Genomic DNA, 22,215 nt, shown 5'->3' on the forward strand with positions numbered 1-22,215 from the left:
TGTCTCTCATATATGTGATAGATAAATGTTTACACTCCTATTCACCGACTTACAATCTCAACGGACAGCTAATGTTAACAAGGACGCGTCTCTTGGGCTCGAGAAAGTTGGCTCGAATATTCGAACATGTGATATAAACACCAGTTTGAGGTAACTTACATTGCTTAGTTTAAAAACTGCTTACAGTCCAGAGTGTTACAGAGATTACTAATTTACATAGCAAAAGGAATGATCCCTGTTTTGGCACCTGATAGCGATCGTTACTCACAGAAGGGAACTTATCCAACAACCAGTGTGCAGTGAAGTAAAGCAGCAAGGTGGATTAAGCTCTGATTCTTCTCTTACATGGAGAAAGAGGCCTATGCCTAGTAGTGGGATCTTACAGGCTGAATCAGTCAAAGCAATTATTTTCTACATTTAGTTAGTCTCAAAAAATTTAATATCCTCTCTGAGACGCCATTTTTTGGAATCTTAAGATAAGTGTTAGCAGTGTAGGTCCGTTCGAGGAACTAAAATTATCAAAAGGTCTACGTGAGAAAGATATAAAAAATGAATGGTATTATATTTAAAATCACATGACTTTTCCATTTATACTTGGAACATTTAAGATCCTAAGTAGAGGTAATCTATATATATATTAATACGTAAAGCAAAAACTTTGTACCCCTTTTTCGAAAATTGCGCAGTCGGAAGAGTATGAAGTTTCGCACACTTATAGTTTGTATAAAGAAGGAAAAAATTATACATAAAAAATACATTAAATCAATGAAAAAAATTACATACACTACCATTTATTTGACACACACATATATATACTCTTTTGTTTAAACTTATAATTTAAATCAATTATGGGCGAATTTCGACCACTGGGCGAACACTAGTTAGTCTAATGTTGTGGCTTTAGTACAACACTGTTTTCAGGTGTTTGATGATATTCTAACTGTATAACAATGAAATACTATTATAATAGAACATAAAACACAGACGTATATTATTTATGAATAATACTATTTATGGTATCAGATATTTCCTCTCATAGAACACTAATAATCCTCTATACCGCTTTATTCTTTATTTTTTTTCATGTCCTTTCCTAATCGACTGGAAGAGATCGCTCTTTAGCGATAAGACCGCCTTTTTTACACATTTCTTTTCTTTGTTTTTTTTTGCATATTTTATATTACATGTATTGTTTCTGGTTTTACAATAAAGTATATTTGTATTGTATTGTAATAATAATTTATATAATGTAGATGAAAAGAAGTTATTTATATCAAAATACGTTTTTTCATAATCTTAAATTTTCCGTAACGCATGATTACAGAAAACGTACGGCCTATAACTTGAAAAATATTGTGACTTAAATTACAAGATTATCTTCATAAAAACGTGTAATGATATCATATTATGTTATAACGTCTGTGGTAATGGTTTGTAAAGATTTATAATGTACTTTGTGCAAGACCTTTGTGCCGGCCCTTTTTTAAATTAACTTTCATCCTATCGCGAATTCAATTTACTGCTGTAAATATATTGTGCTTATACAAGAAAAGGCACTTTGTTATATGTTTATTTGACACTATCTTTTTAAATGAGTGCAATATACAAAATTATTCTGCCAATACTAACTCCGCGAGGGAGCAAACACAAAGACGCTCGGGATACCTTATTCATCACAGGAAGGCTATTTGACTGCACTACTTGAGGTAATGTAATGCTTGTAATTTTCCATAAAGTTAAGGTACTTTCTCATTAACGCTGTTCAAAATTTTTCAGCAAGTTATTGGCTGATGAGCCCGACTTCAGTAGCCATTTTCCTCAGGTTTAATAATCCACGTTATGTTTAGTATGTTTGTATTTATAAAGAAAACAAAGCGTTACTAAAAATAATAAGAAATTTACGTTTTAAATTATAAAATTCCCAATCTTTGTTAATAGGCAATTGGTCGGTTGGTTATTACGCCGCGGGCTATAACAGGGCATAGATGGCGGAGATCCAATTGTTTACAAAATAAACAAGAGTGTGGATGGAAATTAATTAAAAGTCGTGAAATATTAAAAAGTTCGTTTTACAACGCTGAAACGTTCAGGGTTCCTTTTTTAATTAAAGTCTGCGTTTACATATGCATAAGCACATTAGTTTACCTACAGATGCTTTTTAATTATACTACTAGTTATCGCCCAATGGTCTTGATTCGACCATAATTAATTTAAATCATAAGTTTGAACATTATTAAGTTTCTGTTGTCAAAGACTATACTTCTATAATAATAAACAAAAGAGTAGACACACACGCATATTGCGTGTGTGTGTGTCAAATACATGGTAGTGTGTGTAATGTTTTTTTTTAAATTGATTGAATGTATATTTATGTATAATTCTAAAAAAATATTAGCATTCTTTACTTTTTGCTATATAAACTATGTGTGCGAAATTTCATACTCCTCCGTCCGCGCAATTTTTTCAAAAAGGAGTACAACATTGTTGCTTCACGTAAAATATATAGATATTTCAGATCAAAATATTTTATAATGATTTACACATTAAAGCTGTGAAACGTTTATATGTTTTTGCTTCGTGTTATTGCAACTGCACTCAAAAAGGAGGAGGTTTATAATTCGACTATACTTTGGAGGACATATTTTTTATCATCATTTTTGGTTCATATGTAACTTGTAAGCTGAATTAACTGATTCATTATTACCTTATTATTAAAATAATTGAAGCAAAAGACAAGAAATTTGGGAGTTTAAATTTAACATACATGGATGATCTGTTTTGTAAAGATTCACCCAATTAGAGTTGTAAAAATATGAATGTAAATCAATAAAGAAGTTCAGTTTTTTTTTTTTTTTTTTTTTTTTTATTAGGTGAATGTAGAGGTTTAAATTTTAAATTTTGATTAGAAATTATCGAACTATTTTTTTAACGTTTGTAAGAAATTCTATCCGTAAGATAATGTAAAGGCGTAATAGATTATAAAAATCTAAACAATGGTTTGCATATTAGCAGGAGAGTTCTTTAATTTTAAATTAAATTAGTTATGAAGAAAGATCACTGTTAATAAGTCTTTTGATTACACATTGGTAAGAGCGCTTTTCAGTATATTTTTAAACTGCATCAAATAAAGGATGAAACAAGATAAACGATATTTATTTGTAACTCAGGTTATTAGTAAACGTGTCACAAAATAAACATTCGAATTATTTCTAGGCTAGTAAATGTAATTTTATTTATGAACTAGCTTTTATCGATTAAAATCGGCTAAGCCATTCCAGAGATTACCCCGGAAAAACAGGAAGACAGGTAAGACCAAACTTTTAATAGAAGTTTGTTTATGAATAAATCTTGTATGTTATAGTTTGGCATTTGAGAAAACATAGATATTTTGAAATCACAGACAGAAACTTCAATTTTTTTAAAAGTATATTTGTAGAATAAAATTTGATTTTCCTTATTATTTTCTTATACAATATTTTTATAAAGATTTTTTTTTTGGCATCGACAGTTGTTAAATAATTTTTTAATTTAAGTAAATTACTACGTAGCGTCTTTTTCAGTTCGCAATATTAGTTAACAATTTTCTTGTATGTAGGTATATTTATTTAAATAATAATTGATTCGATAGACGTCTTGTCTTCTAAAATGTCTAATACAAACAGTTCAGCTGGGGTAGGGCACAGTAGGATATAGCAGCCCGACTGTGGAAGGACCCTCGACCTTACAGAATATCGCAGCTAAGCTTTCAAGCCGTGTTGTGAGTAAGGTGACCAAAGCTCTTTGGAATCGGGTGTAGGGTCAGTAACGCGCTTTTATAAAAAATTTGGTCTTCTGGTGTTGCAGGCGTCTATAGGCTACGGTAATCGCTTACCATCAGGTGAGCCGTACCGTAAAAAATGATGTCTTGCCTTGAAAAAGATTTAATACAAGCAGTTGTTGTTTTTTTGCCCTAACTAGGAATTGACTTTTATTAATTTTTAATATTTATTATTGTTAAATAAAACTTGATTTTATGTCTTAGAATATTTAGATTACTTAAATAAAATGAATACCGAAAGGTACGCAGTACTTTAAAACTTCTCAGTTTTCAAGAGCAATTTGCAATGATTATCCCGTATTTGGCAAAGATCTTAACTCGAAGATTTCAGTAACATGTGCCAACTTGTTGAAATATATATAAGTATTATCATAATTTTGTGAATGTTGAATTTCAGTGTATTTCTAATAAGTATTTTTGGGGGACGAAAGTAATTAAAAAAGTAATTTAATTAAGTAAGTAAATAATTATATCTTAAATATAAAGATAATTAAAATGAACCCGAGAATCTTACAAATAAGATTATTTTGTAAAATTTATTTTTGTTATTAGAAACCAGCTTCAAATGTTTTAAATAAATAATAATAATAATACGATATTAAAATATAGGGATAAATATAATTTTATGTATAAACTTGTCCTAGTAAAATGACTTTACGATAAAAGAGATTCTTCTGTTGTGAGTAATGTTTTTTAATGTACAGTATTGATTTTAAGAGTTCTATATATTTTGAGTCATATAATACAGAAGTAACAACAAACATCTAGAATATTTTGCAATTAGCGGAAAAGTTTTAGGCCATAAATTTTTTAGGGTATTTATTTGGGAATTTTTTATTCGTCAAAGCGTTAATATATGTTTTAAAATAAAAAATAAAAATTTCTCAATTATCAATTTTTAAAAGAACACGTTCATTGAATATACTAAAGCAAAGTATATAAAATAATTTATTTTCTATTTTAAAACCCTTTGGAAAATAAAAACTAATAAAAAAATCTTATTCATTTTTAAGTACTTTCAATTTTAGGTTTAGGGGATTTTGTTTTTTAGGAATTTAGGAGTTAAAAGATTTAGGAAAAAGTATTTTTAAGAGCAGGGAACACTGTAAACATCGCTCCATGACCCAATGGGAATAGTAGCCATAAATATCAGTTCGGGTGAAGTGGCACGATTATTTATACGTTAATATACTATTTTGACGACCTCTCTGGTTTAATGGTGCGCGAGTCATGTCGGCAGTGCCTAAACAGCGACGGTTGACGGTTCGATTCCCGCTCGGAGTGGATATTTATGTTCATACAAATATTTATTTCCGGTCAGGCTGTTAGCACTTGTGGGTCTCCCCCCGTGCCTCGGAGAGCACGTTAAGCTGTCGTTCCTCATAGTATATATCCGCCAACCCGCATTAGAGCAGCGTGGTGGATTAAGCTCTGATCCTTCTCCTACACAGGGGAAGAGGCCTATATCCAGCAGAGGAATATTACAGGCTGTATACTATTTTCCAAGTTGAAAAAATGTATCAGAATGCAAAAAAGTGTGTGTGTTAGCACCGATAGACGACTGAAATTTATTTTTTTAAGAACGATTAGGTACTAACGTCACACGATTTAATTTTAAATATTTTTTTCATACCCCGGACCTCATATCGTTTTTGAAGGAGTAAGCTTTGATAAAACCTCTCGAAGCGTTATTTTACGTTCGTAAAAATATGTGACAGTTATGCTTACAGATAAGTAGTAATCGAATCAAAATGGCTTTCGGTTGAATCGACACGTACCGTAATAAACCTTGTTTACATTCAATAGAACTCTGTGTTCAGTTCTACTTACTATCGTAATATATGGATTAATTATTAATCTCGGTCATTAATTGAATCATAGCTTGGCATTACATCATACAATTTAACAATTGTATCTTTAATAGTCTATACATATTATTTTATTTTTTACTGCTGATCCCACAAAATTTGTTTTGCCATACATGTTATAAGCTCCCTTAACCTCCCTTATATCTGTATGTAACTTAGGGGTATAAAAATTGATGTTGGCTGATTCTCAGAACTAACCGATATACACACAAAACTATAAAAACCAGTCCAGCCGTTTTGGCTCCTCCAAATAATTAATATTGTGACACGAGAATTTTATATATAAGAATTGCACTTGAAAATGTACAGAAATCTTTATATATAAACAAAAACAAAATTCTTCATTCTGAAGTTATACGATCTAGACGCCTTATGTCGAAAGAATAATTGGTAAAAGCATGACGAAATATTTAAGTACACAATAGAAAAGTCCTTTTCAATATGACAGAAATAGAAAAATATTTTGCGTATGGCAATATTTTTATATTATCGTCTCCATTGTGTTGAATATAGACATAATGAATACAGATACCATATTTAATTTAATAGGAAATATACAAAACATGTCAAGACGCTCGCAACTAGTAACACTGATTTATTAGATTTCCTAAAATTTGAAAAGAAAAAAAAATAAATACGAGTAGCATATGTATACTAATACACACAATTTAAGTGATTATAATCGTCAAATGTATATATAATCATCATTATCATCATTACAGCCTATACAGTCCACTGCTGGACATAGGCCTCCACAAGTTCACACCAAAAATAGCGCGAACTCATGTGTTTTGCCCATAGTCACCACGCTAGGCAGGCGGGTTGGTGACCGCAGAGCTGGCTTTGTCGCACCGAAGACGCTGCTGCCCGTCTTCGGCCTGTGTATTTCAAAGCCAGCAGTTGGATGGTTATCCCGCCACCGGTCGGCTTTTTAAGTTCCAAGGTGGTAGCGGAACTGTGTTATCCCTTAGTCGCCTCTTACGACACCCACGGGAAGAGAGGGGGTAGCTATATTCTTTAGTACCGTAGCCACACAGTACATATGTACACATGTTTAAATAATGTATAAGTAAAATTATATTTGTGATGTTTTTCAGAATATTATTTGACGTGACGCCATATTTGAATTTAAGATCAACACACAAGCTTTACAAAAGTCACTTGGTGTTAAGTTTTAGTTCACGACTGCGATACCGCCTGAACATCCCACTGACTGAGCGTATGCCTTTGTCTCCGTGTAGGAAAAGAATCTGAGCTCGTTGGTTAGAAAGTTAGTTTCTTATCTTTAATTATTTAGTATTCAAGACGTTTTTATTCAAAGCTGTGAATAAACTTTGTAATTAATCTTCTCAGTGATTCACTATTGGTAACCTTCTGTAAGTGTCATCTGTGACTACGTTGAATATTTGTTTTGAAATTTATAATTTAAATATTTGTGAATATTTGGAGAGCAATATAACGATGCGTTATGCGGCTCTCCAAGATATTCAATTTTCGAAGTGATCGTAATTTACTTTACATATAAAAATAAAAATCTCGTTACCGCGATTCAAAATAAGCAACCAACGATGAGTGCCATCTAGTAACAAGTAGAAACATACGCAAAATGCATATTTGTCGATTTTTATATTACAAAATATTATGGTCATAATTATTCAAGATTATCTTATTTTGTTAACAAATTAAATAAACATAAATTATATTATGTAGATAAGCATTCACAATAGTTATAAAAAAAAAACTCAAAGACATAATCTCAGCAACAAATACGCCGCATTATTGCTTTATGTGCAATTTGATATTGGTACAATATAAATAATTCCTTGCCTATGTCACTTTAGCGCCAAAGGAAACTATTTTGCGCGGGAAAATGACGCCATTTCCCTGATGTAACTGCGTCGTCCCGCGAAATGATAGCGTGTTCGCAGGGTTGTCATATCAAATTTTTATACAAAAGAAAAGATAAAAATAGATCAATGATTTAGAAAAGAATAAAATTAAATTTCAATTTTTTATTTTATGATACATATATTTACAAAGCACAACTTAAGAACATTAATAAGTGATATTGTCATACTAATATTATTAATTCGAAAGTTTGTAAAGATGGATGCTGGATACTCTTTCACGCAAAAACGCATTTGCATTCAGCCTGTAACATCCTACTGTTGGGCATGTGCCTCTTTCCTCATGTAGGAGAAGGATCAGAACTTGACATCCATCAAGCTCTGTTCCCTACTATGAATAGCAATCGCTGTCAGGTATTTATGATAACAATAGGGACAAAATTAACAACCTTTAACGCTATATATTATATATATATATATATATATATATATATATATATATATATATTTATTGTTTAAATGTTTGATGATACAGTAAAGTTCCAATAAACTTTGATTGTATTGAAACTTGATGTGTAGATAGCTAGATACCCAGACTAATACACAGACTCTTTGTCCTAGCTGACATCCACGGGATAAGAAATTACAAGGGTAAAACTGCAAGGCACAGCTAGTATATTATATGACGGTAGGTATTATATGAGGTCTTTAAATTATTTATAACTGAGCCATTATAATGACTTAAATGATTTTTTCGTCTTATATTCTAAGTTATAAAGGTTTGTGTATATTTTGATTAAAATATTGAATACACCTGCTCTTAGAAATGAAGATAGTTTGAGAGGGGTCGTCTATAAAGCTTCTACTACATCTGTATAAATTGCAAATAGAATTTAGTAATTATTCTCGTTTTATTAGAAAAAAGTTATTGTTACGATTTTTAATATTATAAAAAGTAATAAAATACGTAATAGTACACACACTTTTCCTTATTATGTCAGATGGATCTCTTTAGAAGAGAGACGTTAAGCTCTGACTCTGGAAAATCTCATCTGGAAAAAGAGGCATGTTACAGGCTGAATCAAATCATGAATTGAAAGTAATCGAAATTGCAAAAAATTATGCGTTCTATACAAAATTTTAGATTAACATAGTAACCTCTATTACTAAAACTATTCAAAATACAGTATATTTACCATGTTTTTTATTGTCATTTTGCGGAACTCGATATTTTGACATTAACTGTGAGTGTCTTGGTCACGAGACTGAATTGAAATTGAAATATCCGTTTTCAAATAAATAATAAATAAATAAATATGTATACAATACACACACGGTCGTCTGTTCCTAAAGTAAGCAACTTAATGCTTGTGTTATATATAGGTAACAGCCGACTGGTATAACTACATATTATTATTTTTTTTTCGATAAACATACATATAAATAATACATATATAAATAAATATTTATATTACACCCAGACTAGTGGTGGGAATACAACCCACACCCCACGAAGTAGGGTCACTACAAACTGCGCCAACGGGCTAATCAAACGCTAAATAGGTAGTAATATATGTAGTTAATAGTATTAAGTGTTCTAGTTGTAATTAATAAATAGATAAATGAAGCTAGCTACGATAATGAGGTGAGGTCTCAAAGGATGTGTTTTTTTATAACACAATACTGAACTCATCTTGTATTGAAATTTGTTTATATATCCCTTCAGTTCGTAAGCGGAAAATATATGATGTATCATATTGAAAGTCTTCATTGTAATAGCTCGTTTCTGAACGAACATAATGGACCTTTTTATCGCAGAAAACGAAAGGGTTTCATAGGGCGCCCTATCCACAAATAAAGAGATTACGTTGATGTCATCTTTTGTCAATAATTGATAATGAAACATAAAAACATTGCTGTGTGGTTACGGCATTAAGAATATAGCCAGCTCTCTTCCTGTGGGTGTCCTGTCGGTCACCAACCCAACACCAACTGCCCAGCGTGGTAACTATTTGCAAAACACATAAGTTCATTCCATTTTTGGCGCGAACTTGTGGAGGCCTATGTCCAGCAGTGGACTGTAATAGGCTGAAATGATGATGATGATGATGATGAAAGAAACATACATAATTTAGAATTGATAGTAGCTTCATTTTTAACTATAATTGTATTCATCCCACTGCTGGGCATAGGCCTCTTTCTCCGTGTAGGAGAAGGATTGGAGCTTAATCCACCACACTGCTCCACTGCGAGGCGGTAAATATTTGTTCCCTACTATGAGTAACGATCGCTATCAGGTATTTGTGATAACAACCGGGACCGACGGATTAACGTGCTGTCCGAGGCAATTGAATAAAGTTATTTTTGATTATATTCAAAATGTTACAGTGTCCTAGTTAATTCTTCTGTTTGTTAGCTGAGGCACTGTTTTTTTTTTTCGCCTCTATTTCCGAATTTTCAGTACTAAATATAATATTTAGTTCACAGCTCTATTTCTAATACTCAAATAAATTACTCCTGTTATTGAGAATTATTTCTATGATAAAAGCTGACATCCGTATCTTACCAGCTCCCTTAACCTTCTGCATAGTCTTATTTTTCTAAGATTCATAAGGATTTATCAAGTTCTTAAGGATAATTTTGAGTTATAAATTGTATGTGAAGCGGTCAGCGAAAAAAGATGAGATCACGAAAATTCGTTCATATTTTTGTTAATCTGTTTTTGTACTTTGGTATGTAGGTAATATTTAGTGTGAGATTTAATTGACAAGTTATGGTATTATCGTTACTATCGCTGACTCAATTAAATATATATTTTTTTAAATCTACCAAAAAAGTTTTCGATATTACAGTTCTTGTTCTAGTTACTTCAGTGATCTACCAGTACAGGACAAAAATTTATTTATTAAATTTTGTGTAATAAGCTGCAGTTCTTGAAATTACATTTTTTTTTAATTTTATTAAAAATAAATTCATAAATATACGACACATTTAAAAAAAAACGACGAATAAAAAAAAGCAACGAAATTAATTGAAAAAATGCTTTAAGCTTTAGTATGTAAGCTTAAATATAAAATAACTTTTAGTATGTTTTAACGGTAAACTATACGGAGCCCGAGAAACATTACGTATCAGGGTTTATACCCGAACAAAGTACCAATTTCGGCTCACAACAATAATGTTCCGCCGTTACGTCCTGTAACGTTTTATTGGGATGGAGCAACTTCAAGCAAAGACAATTTGTTAAAACATTAAGTTTGTTAAATAATAAATAAATGTAATATTAATAATATAAAATGATATATTTTATATTATTAATTTATTATTTATTCTTTGTTGTACACTAAAATACAAACACATTGTAAAAAGACAAAAAAAAAAATTTACAAAGTTGATCTTATCCTTAAAAATATCACAGTGGCAGGGGCTAGAAAGTGTAAGCTGCTTAAAATGTTAGCCTGTTAAATTAACCTACATTAAAATATGAAAGTTAATAATTACAATATAACATAATAAATACAAAATATTTTAAATATTATTAATATATTTATTTGAAGATTAAATATATTTGAATATCATATCAAAAATTGACCGTTCCAGCGACCGTTTAAGCGAACCAAACATTATATATATACTCTATAGTCGAATTAAGAACCTCCTCCTTTTTTGGAAGTCGGTTTCTAATTGGATTTCTAATCTATACAACAACAAAAAAAGTGTCTAATAAAAGGAAAAGATTAAACACAAGATAGATTTTTAGTCTTGCGACATGCACGTACTATATCAGATGATTTTCTTTACAACGGTCGGTAAACAAGCGTACAGCTCACCTGATGGTAAGCGATTACCGTAGCTTATAGACGCCTGCAACACCAGAAGTATCACAAGCGTATTGCTGTCCCTTCCCCGCTGTCAACACTCTTGTCGTCATTCAACGCAGGAACACACAGACCCTTATACTACTCCGTGCAGGAACACAATACTATTTAAAAGCAGTATAAATTATCTGTGACCTTCTCTGAAGTGCTTAGACGTGCTTCCCCAGTTTTGTCTGTCGCAATAACTTTTTATTCATTCTATTAAAATAGACCCAAATAGATCCATGACGTCAAAAGCAATTTATAGTTTTTATCATTCAAAAAAAAAAAAATCTGTAATTCAGTCGGATCATATTTGGCCGTATAAATGGAAATATGTCAACATTTCGCAATAAAATACAATGTTAATAAAAACTACACCGCAATTCGCCACAGCTCGTAACTACTACACCCGTAAATCTCCAACACACAACGGTGCACTCAATTTCGATTATGGTCGCAATGTCACGTTCCGAGCCGTGTTTGCTATCCATGCACGGTGAATGAATATCAAAATATTCATCGGACGCAATATTATTTTATAATTAATTTTGACTATACTACTTATTAAGTGTATTCAATATTTAACGTATTTTAATTTGCCTATATCGACTTTCAATGTTTGGATAGATTATTTTATAACAATACAGTTATTCGACTAATTTCTTTACATTGTTATTTCTTGCACTGTGTCCCCCGCTATATGACACTCTCATGACCATTGGTTGACTGGAAGAGATCTCTTCTAGGGATAAGTCCACCTTTGCCATCAACTATACATGTAATTTTCTGTATATTCTGTTTTTAAGTGCAATAAAGTGTATATAATAATAGATTATTAAATACTGCCCTCTTTCTAAAACTTACTGTTCTCGTATTTCACAGCCTAACAAACTATTTTTATACTACAATAATTGTGTTTGCTCGCAAACGAAAGATAAAACCGACTTCAGTTACATCGACAAGTAATACAACGTAGGTACACGAAATAGTATAGTAAATACGCGTTACCAAAGATTACTCAAAGAGTAGTTTATCAGATTTCGATCAAATTTAAATGTGACAACAAGACAAGCATCAGGTTTCGATTTAAGTAAGAATCATCAAAATCGGTATAACCAGTAAAAAGTTATGCGGTATAATACAAAGTAGGTCTATGAAAAAATAGTCAAGTAAATACGCATTATTAGATATAACTCAAAAAATATTTGTACGATCTCAATAAAATTTAAATGGGACCACATGACACGTACCATTTTTCGATAAAAAAAAATCATCGAAATCGGTCCACCCAAGTCACAAAATCTGAGGAAACATACATGAAAAAAATACAATCGAATTGAGAACCTCCCCCTTTATTGAATCAAACAGAGATCGCGAGATGATCGGACTCAAATAAGGAAAATCTCTTACTCTAATTAAATAAGTATTACTTATTTGAAATCCAGAATATAGTAGAAATACTTAATAAGGCTAAAGTAATATTACCTTACTTATCGAATTACATCATTATTACAAAAGTAATGTAGACAATAAAAGAAAGTTGATAGTAAATACAATTTCTTAAATCTTTCTGTATAATCTGAGCGAATGAATTGAACTATCAAAGTTAGGATCAAAGGAACGTATGAGTACGGGAGTTTGTGCGGGAAACACCGCCATTTTCCTGACGTAACTGTCATCCAAGGAGTGGCGGGCCATATTTGTATACCTAATCTAAAATGTAAGAAAAACCTAAAAGTAACATATCTTAAATAGCCATTTTTGCCATCGTTCCGCCATATTAATGATTTATGTCTTTATTTGAAATATCATTCTTTAAAAGTTACTCTTGTTGTTTTTAATTTATTGTAAAATAATCTATTAAAATTATATATAATCTGTTACTAAACGCCCTATAAACGCTTATTAATAATTTAAAGCAATGTTTAATTAATATAAATAATTAAATTTAATCGGCGTACAATCAAAATTGTGAAGAAAAAGATACAAATTGTCTTTTCTTTGGTAGCTTCCTTTTAGACTTCGTTCTTCTTTTTCCCGCCTTTATTTTTATTATGTAGCATCAATCGTGAACAGTGTTTGAATAAAAAAAAATCATAGATATGATTCTCATATCGCTATATCTGACAGCAATCGTTACTCAGGGTGGCAACCAAAACAATTAAACCAATCAACCAATATCACAATAGGAAAATTAGCCCACAACCAACAATCACTGTTGAGAAACTTAGTAAAATAACCTGCAACTCTTCTCCTGACATCTGCCCAGCGACCATTTACGTTTTTACCAGCGTAACATTTTTGGACTGATTCATTTCAGTTGACATCCTCTATCAGTCTACGATTCTAAAACTAAACATATGCGTAAATAGCTCAGTTTACATTTTTTTGTCATTTATATGCACGCAAAGGACGTTAAATTAGCGTCCATTATAGTTAATATTTCGGTCTGTTAGCTATGTGATGAAATGGAGGCGATGCGTGATGGATGGGTTTCGTATGAACCCGTTGGAATAATTAAACGCATTGAAAAGCACTATTAATTATCAAGTTAACTACATATACAAAATATATTGTATTTAACGAGAGTTAATCCACTGCAAAAGCTTAAGTTATTCTGTATTAGATCAGAAAAGTGGTTAAATTTCTGTATGTGACAAGAAAGCCTTTGTCAGTCAGTGGGATATTGATAGATTGATTTAGTTCGGTTATGTTTTTTTAATAAAAAAATACACACACATTTTAGACAGCTTCAAAATTTTTCTAATATTTATATAAAAGAGGTAAAGTTTTTATATTTTTTTAAATTTTATTTGGGAAAATAAGCAATATATACATCACATACAATTAAATTCCTTACATTACACATTTATCAATGAAGTTTACACTAATAATCACAGATATATCATACGAAAAGTCGAAATTTTGAGATAAAAATTTTACTTATAAAATTATGCGTTATATCACAATTCTGATAATACACTGTAACTAATTTATATAATAGATTATAGCTTACGTAAAATTACGTCAAAATTGAAGCGCAATCATAAATATCAAAACCCTATATCTGTTGCTATATATTGTCCTTAATAACAGACAACAAATTTTCCCATTTCCCGCCGGAAACAATGTCGAGAATAAAATACTTATCGTTTTATTAAAACTTTAACTAGCTTTCTACTTTGGCTTCATACGCGTGATTGCACGATTTTCACTATTCCGTTTTCTCGCATTAAAAATATAGCCCATATTAGTATGTAATAATCTACCATTCTCTTAGTGAATCAACAATAACACTAAACTCCTCAACCACTCCATCTACATCGTCTACAGCATCTACATCGTCAGTTAAAAATAGGGTGTTACTTGATTATAATCCCGGCAAATTCAGTAGTATCAAAAGTATTGTTGAAAAAATGTTTAATATCGGTGCAGTATTTTTCGAGTTTATCCGTTAAGAGGAAAATAAAATAAAATTTTTCCTCCTTATAACATTTAGTATAAACATAAAGAAAAACAGTTTTCACAAGAAAGCATAATTTTTAATACACTTTGTTGTAATAACTTGCGAGTTTCTCAATGGTCATATTGAAGACCAACTTCGTAAAACTTCATTCGTTACAAAGATATTTGGATGTAAATTACGAGACCCTTCGCATATTTCAGTGAATATTTTTAGGGACCAGTTTTAAGGAACAAGACCCCTACATGTTAAGTTATAATAATTCGGACATTCGAATTTTTTATGTATTTAGTTTATGTGTGTTTGGAGCTCGGTAATAGTTACGGAAAATATCGGATATCCAAAAGTTTCAAATAATTTCGGATGCTGATGGAATCTAAATATAATAAGTATTTATTTTTGGCCGGTGGTGGTACACTAGTTAAAATTGTTCTTAAAACACTAACATCTGAGGTAACAGATAATCATAAACATTTACATATGAATATTGGTGAAACGGATACCAGTTCTGAAATTTCATATTCATAACATCCCTCATTTAGTTTAAAGGAGCTTAGAACGGAACCCACACAAACTTTTACAGCCCAACGTGCTGATTGTCTTTAATATCTTCGGACAAATTCTCAGTGAATACAGTCACGTAGTTGTGACCCTTAATATCGTCAGCGGTTGTGGATTTTTTTGATAAAAAGTGGAGGAAATATGAGGAACAGCGGGAAGTTCGGGTAAAGATGTCGTAATGTTATTATGGCAGATAATTCATATAATGGAAGGAAGGGATCTCCCATCGTTCCGTATTGAATGTTATTTGACTTTTTACCCGATTTCCAAAAAAGGAGGAGATTCTCAATTCAACTGTATTTTTTTATGTATGTGACTTCAGAACTTTTGACTAGGTGGATCGGTTTCGACAAAAACTTTATTAATCGAAAGGTGGTGTGTGTCATTTAGTCCCATTTAAATTTATTTGAGATCTAACAACTACTTTTCGAGTTATATCTAATAATGCGTTTTTACTTGACGCTTTTTTTGTCGACCTACGTTGTATTATACTACATAACTTTTTACTGGATGTACCGATTTTGATAATTCTTTTTTTTAGTTGGAAAGAAGTTGAGTACCATGATAAGGAAACCAGGATTTGATGATGGAATCCCAGAGAAATCGAGGGAAACTTTTGAAAATCCGCATAACTTTTTACTGGGTGTACCGATTTTGATAATTTTTAAGTTAATCGAAAGCTGATGTTTATCGTGTGGTCAGATTGAAAATTTCATCGAGATCTGATAACTGCTTTTTGAGTAATCTTTGATAACGCGTAGTTACTTGAGTATTTTTTCGTCGATCTACGTTGTATTACTCGTCGATGTAATTGAAGTCGGTATTTTTCGTTTGCGAGCAAATACAATTATATTGTATTGGATATTAAACTGAGGTGATCGATATACAGATTAGAAAGATAGAAGACGTAGTTTGTAGCAGAAATGTCTAAACAAGATTTCGACGAGAGACATAACTGATTTAAAAAGTCACAAAGTCAAGAAAAATTTCGCATAAAAAGCAGGAGTTCAAGAATACTGTATATCTACCGTAGATTCGTTTATTCCATTTTTATTTTAAATAGTTGTTTGTTATTTTAAAAAAATATCTTTCTTTAATATACATCGACGAGCTACATGGAAACATAATGTAAACAAAATAGTTCATTTAAAACTCATTATTGAGGATAATTAATCTTGCTCAAATTTCAATGAAATTGCATGACAAGCAGCAGTTTTCGAATAAAAAAAGAATTCTCAAAATCGGTACATCCACAGTAAAAACAGTAAAGCGTTATAAAGCAACACATAAAGAATACTTTCGAATTGAGAATCTCCTCCTTTTTTCAGTTGGTTAAAAGTTATTTTATTCAAGTAGGCTTCAAAAGCATTTTTGAATCGTCATTTTACAAATTATAATAAAGTTTGCTACTAATTATAGTTATAACTTAAACTACCGTCGATTTAGAATGTAGATTCTGCAGAGAAAATTTAGTAAGTATCTCCACAGTCCGCTTTTTAGGGGAATTAAATTTAAATAATAAATTTACCTCTAAAATTCATAGAATTTCAAATATTTTAATAAAGTTATTGAGTGAATTGATTAAACAGATTGTTATGAAAAATTAAAGCAAATACAATTAGAAAATTGTTGGCCTTCGAATGGAGATGCAAATTTTTTTTAAATCCTATCATTGCTATTTATTATTGATTTATTTAAAATACAAAGAATCTTAACTAAAAATATTAGCATTGTACGGTGTAACAAAAACCATTGTTGATTTATCCGCATACTGGACTTAAATCAAAACAAGAAGTTTTATAGTTCTAGATATATTTGATAATTTAATCATTGGCCTGAATCCGTCTATTGCAGACGATTCAGGCAGTGTCAGAAAGACACTGTGTTGCCTAGGACACTCTTCAGGAAAACGCAGATGTGCCTAAACTCTGCGCCACCCTCTCGACCTCACTGGCTAGGCCAACAAGAACGACGAGTCGATACGTGTGGAGCCAGTTCAGCTGCAGGAATCTTTCGCATTTTAGAGCTATACCACGAATGCTTGACGGAGACCCCATTCCGGGTTTCAAATGAAGTTTTCCTTCTCCAGGACCCTAATGATTTTGAGCCAGGTTTATCCCTCGCTCGCCTTTTACGATCCCCACGGGAAGAAAGGGGGTTGTGCTATTCTGCTCGGCCTTGATAATAAATTGCTAATTTACTAGTTGTACATATTGTGCAACCCATTAATTGCAGAATTAACCCAGTTAGTACTTAATATAAGTTCATCAAGGCTTGATGACAATTTATACTTAAAGAGTAAAACTCATGAAGGACGGTAACAAGTTATTCTGTCAATGCTTATCAAGCGACTTCAAAAAAGGAGGTTTCTCAATTAGACCGTATATTTTTTATGTGTGTTCGCGGATAACTCCGTCGTTTATGAACCGATTTTGCTGATTCTTTATTTTTTTGGAAAAGAGATGTCTCAGGGGTATGGTAAGGAAACCAAAATCTGATGACGGCATCCCAGAGAAATCGAGGATAACCTTCGAAAATCGTAGTTGCGACTAATGCGTTTGTTAATTTGTTACGACTGTTAGATATATTCCATTTTGAAATGTGATATTACATAATTATGGACCCCTCGGCCCTTGTCACGTAATGTCACATTTCATCGACCCCTTTGACGTATGATTTCATTTATACATGACCCCTTATCGTATGCTGCTATACTATATTGCTTTTAAATTTGTACAGGCGTAAATTAAATTTAAATTCATACATTGTTGTTTTGCATTACCTCGCTTCTTAAATCAAATCAATGCTAGACCTAGCATTTCTAAGTGAACTTAAATACTTAAGCGATTTAAGAAGTCTTGTAAGTCAAGTTATAGATATATGAATAAAGGCTGGTTAGTGTAGCAATTACAGCAACTGTCTCTATCGCAGTGATGGTAGAGGTTGATATCCGCACATAACAATTATTAGTATAGACCACAGAGATCTTAGCCTTGAGCTATGGTACTTGTGATTATGTTATGATTATATTAGATGCTTAAGACGTAACAGATTTTATTAACGCTGGGAAATGCATTTACGCAGTAATTCCACCCTCCGGCTCCTCCGACGTATGGGCTGCCTGTGCGCGTGCATCTGCGCCTGGAGTTCCCAAGCTAGGTCGCGCGCTAAAAGTGTTGCCTGCGTCCAAAAGGCGTAATAGCTACATGTTGCAAGTTGTCGTCAACAAGTACTATATCATTAAACATATCTTAACCGCGTTGTTCAATGGCGTATTTTATTTATAAATACAACTCACTGCTCTACTTTAAGGTGTCTGATACATAGGATTAAGTATTTCCTTTAAAATTGGTCTTTTCGTGACATCTTATATACGTTTTTGAATATCATATCAAAAATTGACCGCTCCAGCGGGATTCGAACCCGCGTCTCCGACTGACCGTGTCGGCGCTCTAGCCAATTAAGCTATGCAACGATGTACCCGCTAGAGCGAAATTTTTGATATGATGATTTTTATTTTCGGTTTAAGCGAACCGTGGCGCCGTCTATAGTGAGTTCTTTACAGAGACCCGTAACTATTCAAAGATTTCATTACATGAAACTTTTTGATATGATAATAAAAATTTTTGATATGATATTCAAAAATGTTTAGAATTCCTAATGTGTGGGTAACACAAAAATAAAATCGTACATATCTTATATACGGCCAAGTTTTAGACATAAGTTAGGAAATCAAATTTCGTGTTTGAACTAAATTTATTCATTATAGATTGGAAATAGTCTTATCAATAACTTTACGCTTCAGCCTGTAATATCCTCTTTCCCCACGTAAGAAAAGGGTCAGAGCTTAATCCACCACACTGCTCCAATGCGGGTTGACGGATATATTCCCAACTATGAGTAACGATTAATAAATATTTGTATAAACACAAAGAGGCACTGCGAGCGGGAATCGACCGTCGGTGCTTAGTTTAGACACCGCCGATACGGCACACGTACCATTACACCTCTCTCATAACTCTAGCATGAGAAAAAATCTACTAAGAATTAATGATGACACAAACCCATAAATGTTTATTTGTTTTGCTTTGTCTAAGTCTATATACTTTTGGGAATGGAAAATAAACGCAAATATTCGCGAGAAAGTTGTGTCATATAATTTTATGATAATATTTACTATGAAAGAATATACGTGGATGTAATGAAAAGTTTCCACGTTTTTGTAGCGCGTAGGGCTCACAAGTCCTAATACATTTTAGAGATAAAAATATAGAACCTTTTTTGGAAAATAAATTTGATATATACATAGAAATGATATACTTAGAAATTTGTATTTATATATTTATAACATAGAAATAATACATATGTAAATATATAAATACAAATATTACACCTAGACTCAGGCGGAAATCGAACCCACAACCTGAGGACAGAAAGCAGAAAGGGCCACTACAGACTGCGTCAACGGGCTTAGCAAAAATTCTTAGGTGACGATACGAAGTTTAATTTCATCTTAAATCAAAAGATAAAGATTGCAATTAAGTGCATGTTTTGACCTCTAGATCGTTAAAAAAGCGTACGGCCTAAGCGTACCTTATGGTAATTGGCTTTTTTTTTTCGTGGGGCAAATCCTTCATGGATACCCTCCAGCGCGGGGGCGCCAAAGGGTTATATCAGACTCCTACTGACTAAAAACCACCAAATCACCACGTTTGAGCAGTCGTCCGCCTGGGTAGGGCGAGATGGGGTCGCGCTAGCATTCGCCACCTCGCCCCGGCGGATGGTAAGTACCGTAGCCTATAGACGTCTGCAACGCCAGAAGCATCGCCAGCGCGTTATATATATTTATGTATGTTCGGGAATAACTTTGTCATTTATGAACCGATTTTGATAATTATTTTTTTGTTGGAAAGGCAATATCGTGATACCGTGATAAGGAAACCAGAATGATGGGATCCCAGAGAAAACGAAGGAAACTCGAAAATCCACATAACTTTTTATTGGGTGAACCGATTTTGATGATTTTTAATTTAAAGGAAAGCCGATGCTTATCATGTGGTCACATTTAAATTTCATCGAGATCTGATTACAACTTTTGGAGTAATCTTTGATAATGCGTATTTACTTGACTAATTTTTCGTCTATCTACGTTGTATTACTGTCGATACAATTGAAAGTCGGTTTTTTTTTCGTTTGCCCTCATGTCTCAAATGGTAACGTTTCAAATACATGTTTGGAAAATTGAATTTAAAATGGAATTATAGATCTTATCTGATAAAAATATAATAAATTATGAAATTTTAAAGGATATGGGTCAAGAGTTTTTATTCATATATAAATAAAACACAAATTTTAATTAAAAACATTGAACGCTATATTCAGTAGTCTAGAAACATTTAAAGTGACCTAATCGAACTGTGTAGACAAAAACAATTTTTTTTCGTATTCTCAAACTTAATTTATAAAGAACAAAACAATATTTTACTTAATTGCAAACGATAGGGTTTTAAAGTAAGCCGAATACACTTAACTTTTTACATTCATTGAAGTTCGAAGTTTGAAACAATATCATAAAAAAAAACATTACAAAATAACAACAATGCTGAATCTTAACGAATCTGAACTCAAAACTTTTGTTGCAAAATAATAAATAGATACAGTTATAATTGGAAAACGTATTTATTACTTGTCATATCCAAAGTTTGTTTATATCGATAAATAATTTAAAAGAATTATATCCAAAATAGTTTATAAAGATCTCAATGGATTTAATGACGAAAGTATTTTGCTGTTTTTGTATACAGAGTTAAAATAAATATAAAAAATTTAATGAATATAATTTTGATTTCTTGAATACATAAAATTTAATTTTTATTTAAATAAAAGTTGATAAAAAATTGTTTTAAATGTAATAATAACTTTTATTCGGTAATTAAAGCTAAGTGAATTTAAAGCTTTACATCGACTTACGATAAACAATCGAAATAATAATTATCAAACCTTAAATTAAAATTTATATTTTTAAAAATTTCTAAATTGTTATTTAAGTTTTACTACATTTTTTTTTCACAAATCTTTTGGAATCGTCTCTAATTCAATGCTTAAACACAACATAGCAACACTCATAATACCCACAATAACTTATTTAATAATCTATAACGTTTATTAGGTTTGTACTAGGCTGATTAATATATTATAATTTATGGTAATATAAAACGTTTCTAATGTAATTGTAAATTGTATAAATTCATATTAAACAAATTTTGTAAAAATATCATTTCCGAAATCAATTTAAACATCGAATTTAATGAATACAAATTCTATGGACGCTAATGGAAAATACTTTGGAATTTTGAATTATACATACAATATTAATTAGCCTGTTAACAAAATAGTTTTATACAAAGTGCTGCTGTGAATGAACAATTACTTTAATGAAATAAGCGACATTTATATATTTTTTTTAATAAACGTACAAAAATCTAATCTAATAGCGAATGGACGTGAAACTAATTATGGACCTCCGAATTCAGTAGTATTGTCCATCATTGTGCATATCATTTTTATACATTACGTATTAATATCACAAATAATAAAACATCGACAACTATTCAATTAAAAACATTTACCTAAAATTCTATATTCATTTTAAAAACGCCTTTGCTAAATTTGAGCACATTGAAGTAATCAAAATCACTTAATTATTAATTTTGGTATTTACATAGCATACCACATGTCTCTATTATAGAAAAACACCAATTACACTTTAAATCTAATATCTGTATATGAAAACACACAT

Source organism: Melitaea cinxia, chromosome 15, assembly GCF_905220565.1.
Source record: "Melitaea cinxia chromosome 15, ilMelCinx1.1, whole genome shotgun sequence".
Classification (NCBI taxonomy): Eukaryota; Metazoa; Arthropoda; class Insecta; order Lepidoptera; family Nymphalidae; genus Melitaea; species Melitaea cinxia.